The sequence below is a fragment of the Ambystoma mexicanum genome, chromosome 5p, assembly GCF_040938575.1.
Source record: "Ambystoma mexicanum isolate Mex_15411 chromosome 5p, UKY_AmexF1_1, whole genome shotgun sequence".
Lineage (NCBI taxonomy): Eukaryota > Metazoa > Chordata > Amphibia > Caudata > Ambystomatidae > Ambystoma > Ambystoma mexicanum.
In genome coordinates this window covers 673,164,067-673,179,793 of record NC_090930.1, presented here as the reverse complement: position 1 = coordinate 673,179,793, position 15,727 = coordinate 673,164,067, and the positions used below count along the sequence as shown (strand labels likewise).

At 41.5% G+C, this 15,727-nt stretch overlaps 1 long non-coding RNA gene across 1 annotated transcript in view; it reads left to right on the top strand.

The window, feature by feature from the left end:
• LOC138481128 (uncharacterized) overlaps positions 1 to 15,727 on the top strand; it is a 1,231,087-nt gene that overhangs the window by 775,473 nt on the left and 439,887 nt on the right. The window contains exon 3 of the long non-coding RNA XR_011274196.1: positions 3,094 to 3,181. This is a non-coding gene — a long non-coding RNA (uncharacterized lncRNA). The remainder of the gene's footprint in view (positions 1 to 3,093; positions 3,182 to 15,727) is intronic.

Sequence of the window (15,727 nt, the reverse complement as noted above, 5' to 3'; positions counted from 1 at the left end):
AAATAAAAATGGCCTACATAAAAAAGAAAGATCAGTAACAGGGCTAAACAATGCTACCAGCATATGAAAAGGCAACCCTTTCTGCAGAAAACAGTGCAGTACTGTCAGTGATATAAGATGATTTGTCCAGGTTCATTGTGTCATCTGTTGGCAAAACCAGGATATGAGCATGAACGCTTTGGTTCCACAGACTTGAATTTTGATAACTTATCAGCTCTCCATGCTACGGGCCTCATTATGGGGTTGCCGGTAACCCTGTTACTGCTGCCTGATATCTCAGTGCTACCGGGATGTCATAAGCAATGGCAGTATGGTAAATCCCTACTTCCATGAGGTCCAAGAGGGCTCCATGGTTATGGAGACACAGAAGCACTGGCATCATTATTAACGGTGCTGGTGCTTTAGTGTAAAACCTGCCAGTAGGGGCTTGAACTCCCGGCAAGTTCTGTGTCCCTACCCGCAGACTTGCAGTTTGGCAGTCTGTGAAGGGTGCCGGTACATTGCTACGAGCACCTTTATTTCCCGACCGCCAAACTTATAATGAGGGCCTAACACTTTATGCTTATCAATGGGAGTGGCTGCCTAGGTTTCACAACCTTCCTCCTACCCTCTGTCTGAAGGAGCCAATTTCTAGACCTTCAGCATACTGATGTGATGTTAGTTTAATAACAACTAATATCTGTTGTAGGTTATTGGTGATAATCACAACTATTGTACTTCAAAACAAAGTAAAAATGGATGCAAGTCTACTTTAGAAATAGGAATGGCTGAGTCAGCCTTGCTGAAATGCGGTATTGCAATCTTGCATATGAATACAAATGAGTGCTGAACACACTGAGCTATCTTCTGAAACATCCAGCACTCAAATATATCAATGTGCATTTCAATTTTGGGTATTGCACATGCTCAATATAATCCTTCAGAAAGGTGAGAATGTTACAGGAGTTGTGCCATAGGGAAAACACAAGCCATGTATACCTCAGTGAACACAGAAAGTGTTACAGGATTATTCGATAAGAGAAGAATGAATTAGTCAACAACAGATAAGCAATAGGTTTAGAACCTCAGCAGCAAACCATAACATATCCTGGCACCTGGTATTTACATTTTGTGAACAATGGGAACTGACGTCTTTACATCAGGCGGCATTATGGCCCCTACTCCCAAGTTGGGGGGCTGGGTCATGTGTCCATTGTGCCCTATCATAAAGACACCTGTGCCCCTTAGGTTGGGTAAGGGACGATGTTATATTGTCCCATTTAAGAATGAGCTGGTGGAGTGAACAAGCCCAGCAGGCTCCCAAGTAGATGTCTAATTGTGTTCTATCATGCCACTGTTTGCTGAGAGCAGTGTTTATCTGCACATCTCCATTACATAGTAAAAACTACAAACAGCCCCAAATGGCTGCTTACTACTTACCCACATTAAATGAAACAAGAACAGATCAAAAGCAAGAAGCCATTTTGCAGTGTCGTGTATTCCTTCCCTCCCCAGTGTTTTTGTTGGTCTGTAGCAGTGGTGTCAGAGTTGGTGCTGGAATGCATGCATGTCATGGAAGGCTCCCTACAATAGGTTGTAGGAGCTATCCTTGGAAGATCTACATGGGAGAAGAGCTACCTTGGGGAAGAGCTACTTGGGTGGTGGGAGCAGTGAGCCTTCTTCTTCCCCTTTATTACATATTACATATATTATATAATTAAAGGAATGTACTTCTACCGCATGAGCCACAGACTTGTATTGTTAAAAGTGGTCTGTTCCACTGATAAGGGGTTGACTGACACATTAAAAGCATATTTCTAAGTTGAACAAAGATCATCCGCGATAAAAGTACGGTACATGCCTGTGCAAAAATTACTAAAAGTAGAACACTTTATCGCAGACTCTCTTGTGGTAGGCCTTCATGTCTTTAAGATAGTACAAGTTTACCGAGATCTAAAATGTTTGCTGCTCGGGTATAAGCGTTTCATCTAATACTGGCCTTTAAGATCTCATCATGTTGCGCCCTGATACTTGTGCAGAGACTCCGACACTACAAGGAGATTGACGAACTGAAAATGGCATGTGCTAAAAGCAGGCCATTATCTACGGGCGATACATGTTTGTTTTTAAAAATTAGCGTGAATGATCAAGGAGCGATGTTAAGTGAAAAAAGTGGGCAGCATTTTGTGAAATATTCTATGCTCATTAGAATTCAGCATTACGTGTATAGACCTCTCCCAGCTGTCAGACTGGGGGCTAGCTAGCCTTTTGGTTGAAGCTCCTGAGATTTTATCCGGGGCTACAACCAAAAGACCAGGGGCTATAGCCTCCTTAGCCCCCCCTAGCAACGCCTCTGCCCCCGTCCTGGTTATTGATGTCTGTCATCTGAACAGGAACTCTGGGAGGTTTCCTTACTAGAACAGGAGCATTAGTGTGCATGCACCTTTTTATTCCTAGGGCCCACCACTTGATCTTTAGTGAATTTCACGAGGAAGTACCGAGGTGAGGGAGAGGGAGCTGGGGTTCCTAGTGCTACTCTCGCTCATGCCAGTACTTCCAGGCCTGATTCCCACCCTAACTATGAGGGTGGTCGTTTTACAGGGGGCAGAGGAGGGGGTATGGGTGGTTCCGATTTCTGTGAGCAGTTGGCTCACGCAGTTAGCCAACATGATGTGATATGATATGATAGGTTATTCATAACACGCTTAATACCTAGAGGTTTCTAAGGGCGTTGCTCCGTGTCATCTTGCTTCCAAGGCGAGCACGTCGCTCCTGAGCTATCCTCCTGAGACATGCTTTGTGAAGCAATACCTGCTAGCGTCCTTCTGTTTTCAGAAGAATGTTTCGAGGTGTAAATTGCTTAAAATGAGGGTTCCAGGACTTCCCCGGACGTGGGAAAGATTCCTAAAGGTGGAATGGACGTATACACTGGAGAACATGTGTTACAGGTAAGTAACTACTTCACACGTAGCATTTCTGCTGGTCTGAGCTATGTGTTTGCCTGTTCTTCAGAACTGTGGTAATGTATGGGTGTGCATGTGCCCGAGATATCGCTGTACAGCCCTACACTGTACAGATCAATATTAATACAAACATGTGTTGATGTGTTTACAGGGTTTGAGAACGACTCCTCTGGAATCATATAACTTCTGGACATTTCCTTGGGGTTTGCTGTGGCTGCATTGCCCTCCTCGACAGTCTGGTATGTTTCTATGCGCAATATTCTATGTGTGTCCTTTAGTATTGTGCAGCCTTTTGTGTTTTATTGCGTTCTAGGCTGCCTGGCTCTGCTGCTGGTTAAATGTCACCTTTCCCTGTGCCCGCTTGACTGGGGTAATGTGTGCTTCATTCTTCTCGGGGGCCCTTTTTAAGTAGCTCCATTTGTGCAAGCTTCCACAGCGCCCCTTGCCCTTGCCCTTGCAGGGTGTCTTGGCTGAGGGGAGCAATGCCGCAAATCACCTTTTTGTGTGGATACTCTCAGGTCCTATAAAAGGCAGTCTAGCATTACTTGTCGAAATGTGATTTACTTTATTTTGCGACGTCTTCGCAAACGTGATATTGCAGTTTCTTTCATCTCATATTTTTTAGGGAAATCTTTCTTTCCATGTCAAGCAACATGTCTATAGATGTTTGCCTTTTACCGTTTATTTGGAAAATCAACTTACAGGCTTATTTTCCACTGGATCAATGAACCTATGCAGAAGAGATAGTTTTGTGAATTTCAATACTAGCATACTCAGACTACTGATTGCAGATCAGCTTTGATAAAATCTCGTGTCCCTCTTTTGATAATCACTTTTAATATGTTTTCTTTGTCAAAGTTCTCTTGGATGTGTGTAAAAAGAAGGGTGTTGTCATAGATGTTTCTCAAGTATGCCTACCAGAATGTTCTGCTCTATTATGTGACTTTGCATGCCATGGTCTACAATATACATATTTTGTTTGCAATCTGTTTATTTTTTAAGACTATTCTATGGTATGCAGTATTGTGAATGGCACTGACCATGCACTTCACAGGTGCACACTGTACTGTTTGCTTTAAAAGGACTGGGCATTATAGAAGAGGACAGCAATGTCAATGACTGCACACTTTAATAGAGTAATACATTATTCAGTGTTGTGCCGTTTTAAAATGTGTCAGTGCACCAAATGGTGGTGCACTGAGACATTTTCTCTAGAAGGTATAATTAAAGGCCACACGTCACTATTTCTGTGTACCAACTACTGAACAGTATAAACAACGATAACATGAAGTTACACAGTGCCTGATTCATGGAAAAATGCTAATTTCTTCTGCAATTGCCACGCACCGACAACAAGACTGCGCGAGCCGGCGCGCAGAATAAAAAATCCATGCCCTGCACATTCATGGAATTTACTGCTTAAAGTAACCATATACTTATAAATTAACATATACTATACCTGCTGCCGGCCATCGGAATGCTCACTTTTTCAAATGTTCTTCCCCATTTTCTATGTTCCGCCCCTTCCCAGCTGTCTGGAGAAGCCACGCCCACGCTCTGTGTGGTATCTTGCGCAAGGCGCTCGATGCCTTGCAGAAACATGCTGAGCCTGCACAAATTCCACGCAGGTCCAAAAAAAGTCCTGTGCATTCATTTTCATGAATAGACTAACAGGATGTTGCACGCAGTTTGGCGTGCAAGTACCCTATTTTCAGCGCAAATACTTTCATGAATCGGGTCCACAGTGTACAAATAAATATAGATACATACGCATCAGTAACAAGTTGCTGCCTTCTGAAATATGTTTATAGAGCCATGTTCATTTTGGGGCAAACTATTCACTGGCAAAATACACTTTGTGAGTGCTAGTTGCTCCCATCTAACACAAGATCATTTTGAAATATTGTTTGAGAGTAGCGGTTTTCTTAAAGAAAATTGAGCCATGATGCTATCTACTCGGCGTACAAATTGATCACTTTTAAAATACGCTTCCAGTGCCATTTTATTTTCGATCAGTACGTTTTGTTTGTGAATGTGTTTTTTTTTTCTATGGCTATATTTTTTATTTCAGGTTAGGAACAATTTACCATGTCTCATTCTCCTTTAATCATAGAAATCTTTGGTCCCTGTTTCTTTGTCTTTATGCATTGTTTGGTGAATTCAAAGGACGATCTACCAATGCTATGAGCGTCTCTATTATACATATTGGTAATGTTCCTCAGACTCTCCTGAAGATCAGAGGTCACCTATGCTTTATCAGAGGATGCAGTACAAGTACTGTGACTATTCACCTCATACACTTTCTTCAGTTCATAGGCAACCTTGACTACCTCTAACACAAGTACACTGTTGGGACTGAGCGTCACACGTATAAAAAATATATATCAAGCAAATGTAATATTAGCTGTTATCATCTGCCTGTTTTACATTACATCTAGGATGTAAATCGTTTAGTGGATTTAACATTGAAATATGTCTCCCAGCCAGACACACTGCCAAACTCTCAACATCAAAATATGGTCTTTAAATCTATCTCTGTGAATCGACCCCTGCAGTTCAAAAACCTAGGTGCCATCCCCAGATCCAAAACGTCCTTAATAGTCTGGTCAGCACAGCCAACTCTGAAATGTGTTCCGCCTTCCTGATCCACTAAGGATCTCTTTGCCACAGTGAGATCTACATTACATATCATTGCAATTTAGAATCTGTGCTGATGTCAGATCTTTTATTCATCATGCTAGAATTGTCTTTTTTTGGGCACTTCTATTAATTGCACCCTCTTTTGATGAATAGTCTCACTTGCAGAGCCATTGGCCAACCTTCTGGGGTCAGGTTGACTGCATTACTGTCTTAATAATATCTCCACCTTTCAATTGTCAGTCTTTGTGCTATTTTCATTCAGATCTCCCATTCCCTCACTGTAGTCATGTACTGGTAAATGTTTACACATTTGTTATGTGCTAACGATTTTTTATTTCTTTGTACGGTCGAAAAAACTTTACATATTTTCTATCATTCCTAATACGTCTCAGTAGCATACCTGAGGACTTCCTTCACATATTTTCCAGCACTTTAGATGACGTCCCAAGTGCACAGGTTTTTTTCATGAAGAAAATTCTCAATCTGTATTAATGTTCATGACATTTTCTGTGCCATTGACCTTCCGACTTTGGAAACTCTTCTTAAATTGTCTTGACAAAACATCAGCTATCCTTCCAATGTGTACCAGAAACCCACCTACAGATTGGTAAATGGAAAAAGGTCCAGAAAGTCCATCTCTCCCTGAAGCCAAAATTATTCCACTGGGCCTCATTCAGAGTTTGCCGGTCCGGAAACAACGGTGGCGGTAAACTACGAGTTCTGCAGGTGGGTGGCGCTACACCCGCCATGTGTGACCTGGTGGGAGCAACGCCACCCACCTACAGATGGAAATGGAAACACTGGCACCGTTAATTACGGTGCCAGTGTTTTCACAGTCCCCATTCCCATGGAGTCTTATGCGACTCCATGGGAATGGGGAGTAACGGAATGCCGGCTCTGGAATTACCGGATCACCCAGGCTGTAATGCCCTGGTGATTCCGGCAAGTCAGGAGCCGGTTTATCCCTATGGGTCCGGCGGCAGCCTGCCGGTTTTACTGACATGGCTACCGCCAGACACGTAATGAGGCCCATTGTCTTTCCATCAATATCAGAGTCATTGTCAAGTCACCCTGCCACTCCTGCAAATTGATCCAATCAAAATCCCCAAAGCACATCTGTAACGAAATACGACACACAACCCTGCATGCTCGCTGAGCTCACCTGACAAAACCCTAGCCCAGATTCCCCAAAGGTGTTGCAGCTCAACATATAAAATGTACTTTAAATTCCAAGTTCTGAGTCCATGTGCAATTCCCCCTATAAGTATCACTAGTGAATACATCAACCTTCCTTTCAGAAACAACCTCCATATTCATCTGTTCTGAAACCAATGTGCATTTTGATTTTATGAAAAAATCTTTCTCAATCACAATGAATGCACAGTAAATACATTTCAAGAGTCTTTCTGCATTGTTCTCTCACAGGTTCATTCTGAATGGGGCATAATGGTACTGGGGAATAGACCAACTGATACCCCAATTGGCATGCATACACGTTCTGGCCATTCTGAACCACTGTCATACTCGGCAGTAACTAATTGAAGGACCTTTGCTTATGTGCAAGCATTACCTTTCTGTTAGGCCTGCCACCACATGCATGCAATGATTACAACACGCCTACCAATTGTGTGTAGATTGCTGAGCATGTTCACGGTGTAGATCACAATGAAAGCCACCATTGAAACCCCCTCCAAATAACATTTTGAAAGATTGCACCCGATTTTATCAATACAACCAAGCACTACCCACCCAGAGTGCTCTATATAGAACCTATTTGCGTAGAATTATCATCCCAACCGAAGTTAATGCTCATATTGGTGGCATGACCACACAAACACACACACACATTGCCATCACTGTGTTGTGGTTTCAATCCAAAACATAGGGCTCACGCTGAAGATGAGATATGAAAATATCCACTGAGAAACACATATTTAGCTTTTCTTATACCAGGTAAAACCAAAGGACTCAAGGTAATGTTGACCGCATCTACATGCCCCATAACATTCTTTCCCATTTTACACCCCTGAAACCAGGATTTTAAAAAAAAAAAACATATTTTTTTGAGTCTGAAATGTAGACTCTAGATTCTAGACTAAAAAATAAATACTAAAAATATTTATTTTAGACTGTGAGTGCACGCCCCACTGGACATGAGGCCGTGGCCCTCCTGGGGTGTTGTGCCCCACAGTTTGAAAACCGCTGCCTTATACAATGTAATGTCCACAAATCCTCAAAATGGTACATTTAAAAATGCATTGCTATTAGTGATTTGCCAAATACATCCTTTGTATATTCTTGATGTTCAAGTAGATTTCTTTGTGACTTGTAAGTTGGTAAGTCACTTCATCATGAAATATTCATGACCTTTTATTTAAAGTGTATTTTATTTTAATAACTATTGATGTAGACATAGCTACTGTACAGTTTATTATCCTTAACATTTCTTGGTCCAAGATCAATAGTAAATAGAAATCTATGCTGTATTGTATTTATACATAACATATTGAACAATCCCAACAATAAACACCTAACCACAGAAATATCTATTATCTGTCGCTGTTGAATCTTGTAGTCTATGCTGGTGGTTGCTTCATATGTCGGAAGATGTGTGTTTTCTCTTGGCCTCCTCATCTCTATCAAAATCTGCCTGCTTTCATTTAAAAAAAAAAAGCAACAACACTATGATCTACAAGATTAATGAAGTCCTTCATACAATAAACAGGGGAGACACACATAACCCATCATTTATAAATGGTATCAGGTAATATTATCCCCATATATATGATCGCCGTAAATAATATCACCGGGTAAAGGTCGCGGCAATATTATATGGGTGACCATATATATGGGGACAGAGGCAAAAAAAAAAAAATTAAAAAGAAAATAAAAAGTTTGGGGGTTGCGGGGGTGTCCCCTGCATGTTCCATGCAATAATGTCGCCACAAAAAACGGCAATTTTTCGCCGATATTTTTGCATGGCGAGATTTTTGTGGCAACATTATTACATGGAACCTTATAAACCATTGTAAGTTCTGAGACCCAATATGAAGGGAATTCTTTAAATATAATTTCATAAACATACAGCTAGCGTTAGCCATCAGTTCTAAGCAGGAAAATACAGGTCATTGATATGCTTCTATTCAGAGGTATATCGATGACAGAAAAGGAAACACTGATATCATTCCGAGTATTAATTAATTGTTAAAAGAAAAGTTATTTAACCATTGTGTCTAACGATATATTAGCACAAAGCACTTTGTCGAGTTGATGGGTCTCCCTTGCGCTATGTGGGAATTTATATGTATTTATGTGGTTTAAAGATGTACATGATTTAAGTATGTCATCTAGCAGCATTTTCACATTACGAGCCCTGTCTTTAAAAGTGTTCATATGTGGTTTTAAAATATGATTTTAGTTTAAAAAAATATATATATCCTTGATTTACATTGAGTACCTAGTGTACCACACACACACTCACACCCATAAACACTAATTCAAGCTCTCACATAGATACACATTTCATTCACAACAAACACATTTTCGTTTCTTGTAAACCTACCTTTATTTTTGCATCAGACGGTATCTGCCACCCTCCCCTTTTTCCATTCTGTTAGGACACCTTGACCACCAGGGAGGAGCTCAACCACACCAGGTGGGGTATGAGGAAGACCGCAAAATGCTGACAGGAGGCTTTAGTGACCCTGGCAAACATATCAAAGCTCATTATAGTAATGATAGTACTACCCATCTCAACAGTGTATCATAACCATAACTATCTTCGAAACAGGTGACAAGTTAACAATATCTATAACTGTACTATCTCTCACAGTCACTTCACATAACTTAAAATGTTCTGTGGATCAACCATTGCAATAGATTGTTCCGTTGCCATTGTTTGAAAAGTCAATCTCCACCTACATCAGAAGAAGGTGGGTGCAAGTTGAGCCAACACATTCAATTTTAACATGTATGCAATGAGAAGAGAGCAGAACACTCAGTAGATTCAAGGTAATTTGCAGCGCTTTCTATACCAAAACAACTTACATCAGCATTTATTACGAGATTTCTGTCTAGAGGGAATGCCAGACATGTGCCATCACAATTGAGTGAATTACACATTCTTTCAAGGTTTATGCACATTAGAGGATGCCACCAGTATACATTTGGAACAGCCATCCCACAGACCTTTAATATCTCATTGCCATGCAGGGGGGCAGATGCAGCAAGCAGTAGTGATCCTTCAATAAATTGGCTGGATGAGCAAGCTCCGTGATAACCTGGAGATCCCCAGTCAAGCCCTGGTGTAGCTGGCTTCTTTTCTCTCTGATCGACCCTCCAAGGTTCAACTTGGGTCCTTCCTCTCCTCTATCTCTATCTCTACCTGTGGTGTCCCTCTGTCTAACTTCTCTCTCTGGCTTTTCAACCAATACCTGGCACTTCTTGCCTACCTCATTGCCGTGCTCTGCCCCGACTTCCAGTGCTATGCGGATGACACTTAGCTCATTTTCAGGCTACCCTCAGCCACCTCCTCTCCCTCTATCATTTCAGACTGTCTGTCCACCATCCAGGAGTGGTGTGCTGCCAATGATCTCTGCCTTAATGCCAGTCAGACTGAGATTCTCCTCATCGGCACACCAACACCTTCCATTCTGGTAACTCTCTGGTCGGCCTCTCTTGGCCCTCTTCCTCCTCCCACCTGTAAGGCAAAAAACCTCGGGGTCATCTTCAACTCTACATACTCCTTCTCTCCTCACATCTCCAACGTCTCTAAGAAGTCACACTACCAGCTGCACCTCCTCAGAGGTAATCTTCCTTTCCTCTCCTTCCCCCAGATGTTCACTGTCTCCAGAGCTCTAGTTCTCTCTAGGCTGGGCTATTGCAAAATCCTTCTTCTAAATCTGCCTGCTTCCACCTTCCGCCCTCTGCAACTCATCCAGAACAGGACTGCAAGACTTGTCCTTGGCCTCAAGTCCAGGGTTCGTATCTCTCCAGGACTGAAATCTCTGCACTGGCTCACAGTGGCTGCAAGGATTAAGTTCAAACCAATCTGCATTGTCCACAAGGTCTTCTGGGGCTGGGTCCTCAATACTTTCAACTCTCTCTTCCTAAATATCGTCCGTCTCGAGCTCTTCGATCCTCCACCTCCAAATTCCTCAGGGTCGGGTCAGTCACATCTCCAAGCAATGAATTGGTGGTTGATTTCTTTCTTCAGCTGGTGCCTCCCTCTGGAACAACCTTCCTGCCCCCCTGAAACTTGAGGAGAATCATCTCCGGTTCCGGAAGCACCTCAAAACCTTTCTCCCTGCTTCTGCTTTCCCTCCTCCTCTTCCATGCTGATTTCCTCGCTGAAACTGACACTGCACTGGCTACCTGGCCACCCTCTGATCTCGGGCCTAGGTCCCCTCCCCCGCCAGTTTCACACCTGCACTGCCTTCCTTGCAACCCTGCACTCAGGGACTGTTTTCTGTATCTCTACAGTCCCTTTACCAGCACTTGACACTTTATGCCTGCACTTACCCTTTACCCTTGCACTTTTCAGCTGCTGGCCGTACTTTACTTATTGTTATTTATTCTATTATCCCTTGTACTGCACTTTCCCCTTGCACTTTCCCCTTCCCCCTTCCTATGCACTTGCGTGATCTGAATGTCACCTGGCCTAGTAGGATCGTTGTCTGTCTTCCCTCTGTTCCCCCTCCCTTGCCTCGTCACGCCTTGAAACACTTGTGTATAGGTGCATTATAAATGCCATATCATATCATATCATGTTCAATGAGAAAGCCCAGAATTCAATTTCACAACATAACCTTCTGTCTGCATATTGGTCATCTGGAAGGACCTCTTCAGCGGTACAAGTGCACATGTGTATGGAATTAGCATTAGGGAACCAATCCCATAAAGCACAAATGTAATCCAATGGATATTTACACCAGTCAAAAGTTGGCACCCATTCTACTTGCACTAGAACAATGTATTTCCTAGTGCTAATTGTGTGCAAAAATGCACTTAGTCCATTGTAAATGTTCTCTAATAGGTCCCCCGTAGTTTTCCTTTTCCCATTGTCCGACATAAGAGCTAGCTGAGCCCTGTTCCAATCTCTCAGAGATGCTTGAGACATAAATTGTCAAATTAAAAGGCAAAAAAAAACATGGTAAAATATTCTTCTTTGGATCTGCTTAATCCGCTCCACTAGAACCTTGCCAGCATTTTAATATCCGTAAATGCTCTTTGTAATAGGATGTATCAGTGTAAGTCTAAAATCAATATCAATGGAGATTTATCTGCCAGTAAATGTAACTAAACTTCCACTTAGAAGGTAACTTAAAAAGTCCCAGCCAAAAGTATTGGTTTAAGATATTCCACAAATTCACTCTTAGGGTGGAGTTATAGAACCTTTGCGTAATTACCCTTGAGAGAGTTCATATACAGTGCAAACTTATTTACACTCTTTTACGTCTGCCCAAATGGACAGTAAGTCTGCACTTAATGTGCACAGTCTTTGCAGTAATCAGCAATTGTGTGTAATTGTGTATTTTATCTTCTATTTCTCATTACAGAGCAGTATTTAGATTATCTTCAGTTTGTTTGGTTAAAGGTTATATTCAAACAAGATTAGTTTTTGCTTGATTTGCTTTTGCATTTGTGTTACTTTCCGATCCTGTGAGGCACCATCAAATTCCGATTATTTTTTTTGTACCCTAAATTCGGTCTCTCACTCCTCTTTTCCCTTTATGTGGTGTTTCCCCTCATACCGTCGGTCCCACGTTACGCTAACCTGTTTATTCCTTACCTCCATGCTGTTTTTTTTTTTTAGACAGTGGTGAAAATTCCACACCAATTGTATTTTTGGTTGCAATGTTTCTTTCTGCTCATTTTTTTTTTCAAGAACACCTGTGGTGATTCTGTTTAAATGTTTTATTTGCAGCAAGACTCAAAATGGTAGACTATTTCATGGGTGAAGCAAACTGCAGGCGCTTAGTGCAAGAGCTCACTGATTAATACTTTGAACCTGTATCTACATTTGCTGCTGCATCGTGTCATACTATCATTTGGGGATGAACAATGTCTTTACGGCCAGAGCATGCTTAAGACCAATGCATATGAATGCGTAACAAACTATGTCTTAATACTTGTGCAAAAGTTTGAGATTTAGAAATTACAGACTACTTAGAAACAATTTTATGCATTTCAAGTTGCATATGCTATAGTGAAAATGTTGTACACTTGGAGAAAGAGAATGTGCCTCTAACAACGAAAGGATATGCTTTCCCTGCTTTCTCACACATTTACTGCACGACCAAATTTCAAGTTTAGTGGTAATGTTGAAGAGAAACCCACATTACCACCAACAAATGGAAGATTTACTGTAAGCAGAGGGTTCAACATCCTTTTATTGACAGCAATTTTTTCAACAGGTTTTTTATGAAAATATGTTGCCGATAAAACCCATTGAAAAATATAGAGGTTGGGGGGAATGGTATGTAAAGGGTTGCGGGTTGGGAATAGTTTGTGGGATATTTTGACCCACTCAGCTGTGCTATGCTAGTTCACTTTGCTGCATTGGTGCAGAAACAGCACAAAATGGCTGCGCTGACTCCTGTGTGCACCAAATCTCTAAACTGTGTTTTTTGTAACAACCAGAAAATTGCTGCACCCCCTGCCACACACATCTCAGGTGGGGGGGCAGAGTACTCACTGCAGGAATGTGCCAGTGTGCTCTACAACAGTTAACATGGAGTGAAGTGAAAGAGGCAGCATTATTTTGCTGAAAACCCAGAATGCCTCTTTAAAATGACACTTTCCCAACCTTATAAGTGCTGCTTGGCGCTAAGTTCATCAATTTCTCATGAACCATTCTGATTAAAAAGGCCCTGCAATGCCCAGGATCATTCATTGTGTCTCAGACTAACTGGGCCTCATTTGAATGACAGCTCCTGTCAAATGTATCTTTGAAGAATCAACCATGGGCTTTGTTTTAATTTTACATGGGAAATGCATCTATTTTCTTTGCAACAGTATCAAGAATCAGTTGTCCAGAGAAAGACTCTGAATAGATGCCTGTAACTGTATCCATGCTGCAAACAACTACAGCACTCAAGAAAAGAACTATAGCTGCAGAAAGTGTATATTTGCTAGAGGTGAAAACAGGATTTAAAGAAATAGTAACATGTGCTTTTTTCCTGACTGGAGAGGGACAATCTCCTATTTTAAAATACATTGTTGTGTAAAGGCTTGATTACTTAGAAATGTAAAAGGATTTGTTGCTGGTAAAAATGCACTTATAAACTCCTTTATTCTATAGGTTTAAAATCAAGATTTAAAAGTAGAAAATGAAAGCTAAAACCCAGGTTGAGTTCGCAAACTATATATTTAAAAAAAACATGCTCTGCCAGTTGCTAGGCCAGAGGAAGGGTGACACTTCATAAACTTCTGGCACAGGAAAGGTTAATTGCTACCTTGGAGGGTTTGAATACCCAGGACAAAGGGACTTCCCAAGTCGTCATCAGACATTCGTCTTTGCTCCAGGCTGAGACAATAGCCGGCTAAGACTCTCACCTGTCAAGTGTGAGGGGCAGTAAATGTCAATCAAGAGAGAGAGGCCCCTCATCCTGCTTCAAAGGAATTGACATTTGCTTGCAGTTGGGGAAAAGAAAAAAACTGATGAAGTAACAATAGACTTCCTTTTGGTTTTAAAAAGCCTATTTTGTAACTGAAATGTAAAGACATTTAACTTTGCAGCAAGAATGAGGAAAAATATGAAACGTTTGTAGTTTTAAATCTAATTGTATGCTCTTTCTGTGGAAACTTGGTAGAACTCATTACTGCAGAAGGAACAGAAGTTGTTAAGAATGACTGATTGTGGGGAAAGTATTGATGTTGTGCACATAGCATTTTGTACACACATTCCAGGGGTAAATGCACATTTGTGTACAAAGTTGGGAAATTTTAGGCCAAATCTTTCATGGTTAAAATTGGCAAGCAGAAAGGCTAAACTAGGCCCCACGGACTTGGGGTTTGAATTGAAATGTCACCCACACAATCTGTAAACTGCGTATCTGATTTTCTCAGAGGTTATAACTGTATAAATATGTATTTGTGGGAAAGTTAGATTTTGGTTCCAGTGGCTAGGGGAGGTTTCTAGTCATTTAAAAATCATCCCATAAACATGAAATCATTTTCTGTGATCCAATCAGCGAAGAGCAAGCCAAAACTATGCTCTTACCCAATCCTAGCATTATGGGTGTGAGTAGTAAGCCTGCCACTGCCATATAATTTAGTGATGTCATTTGGCATGATAAATAAGGGAACCTGACAACCAACACATACGCACTGATTCCTGACTTTCTTCCTGAATTCCTGCGTGGCGTCTTGTTCCTGATTTCTTCCTCCTGCTTGATCCTGATTCCAGATTTCATTGCAAAGCCAAGGCCCATGCATCACTCAACCCCTTTTCAGCTAGGCCTCAAATTCTAAAAATCCCCAAAACTCAAGGGAAGCATCCTGATCCAGTCTGGCTAGCTACTGCTAGATGCATGCCTGCTGCAAATTCGCCATCCCACTGATCCCCAATCTCCAGTTACCAGAATAGCCAGTCCAGTGCAGTCCAGTGACCAGAATGGCATAGATGATCCTGTCCTGCCCGATTTGCCCAGCTGTCTTTGGTTAGACCTGATCCGTGTGATGACCAGAACCCTTGACGGTCCAAAATCCTAAATTAAAGTGGACTGTAAGTATTAAATGGAATCATTAAAAACCATAGCATACCCTGCCTTGCCTTGTCCTATCCCAGTCCCTAAACTATCCAATCCTTACCTTAATAACTTGTAACATTGTCAGAATCCTTATTACAATCCTGTCTTTGATGTATCTTGCTAAGCGCCATTTCTTTAGTCATTTTTATCTTGTGTATCAATCCTTCTTCGAGTGATCCGTCTGGTTCCGCCAGAGCGGATGCTGGGGATCTGGTGTTGAAGTCATGAATCAACTTTAGAGCGTACTGTGTCCCTCCTTAGTATTCTGGCCGGAATGCTCTAGCAAAGAGTAAACACTATAGTAAATATTTTCTTGTCCAAACTGAGTTTCTTTTCTGTTTTCACTACCCGATTTTTCTAAAAACGCCTCTCATTCAACCTTGCATATCTTCC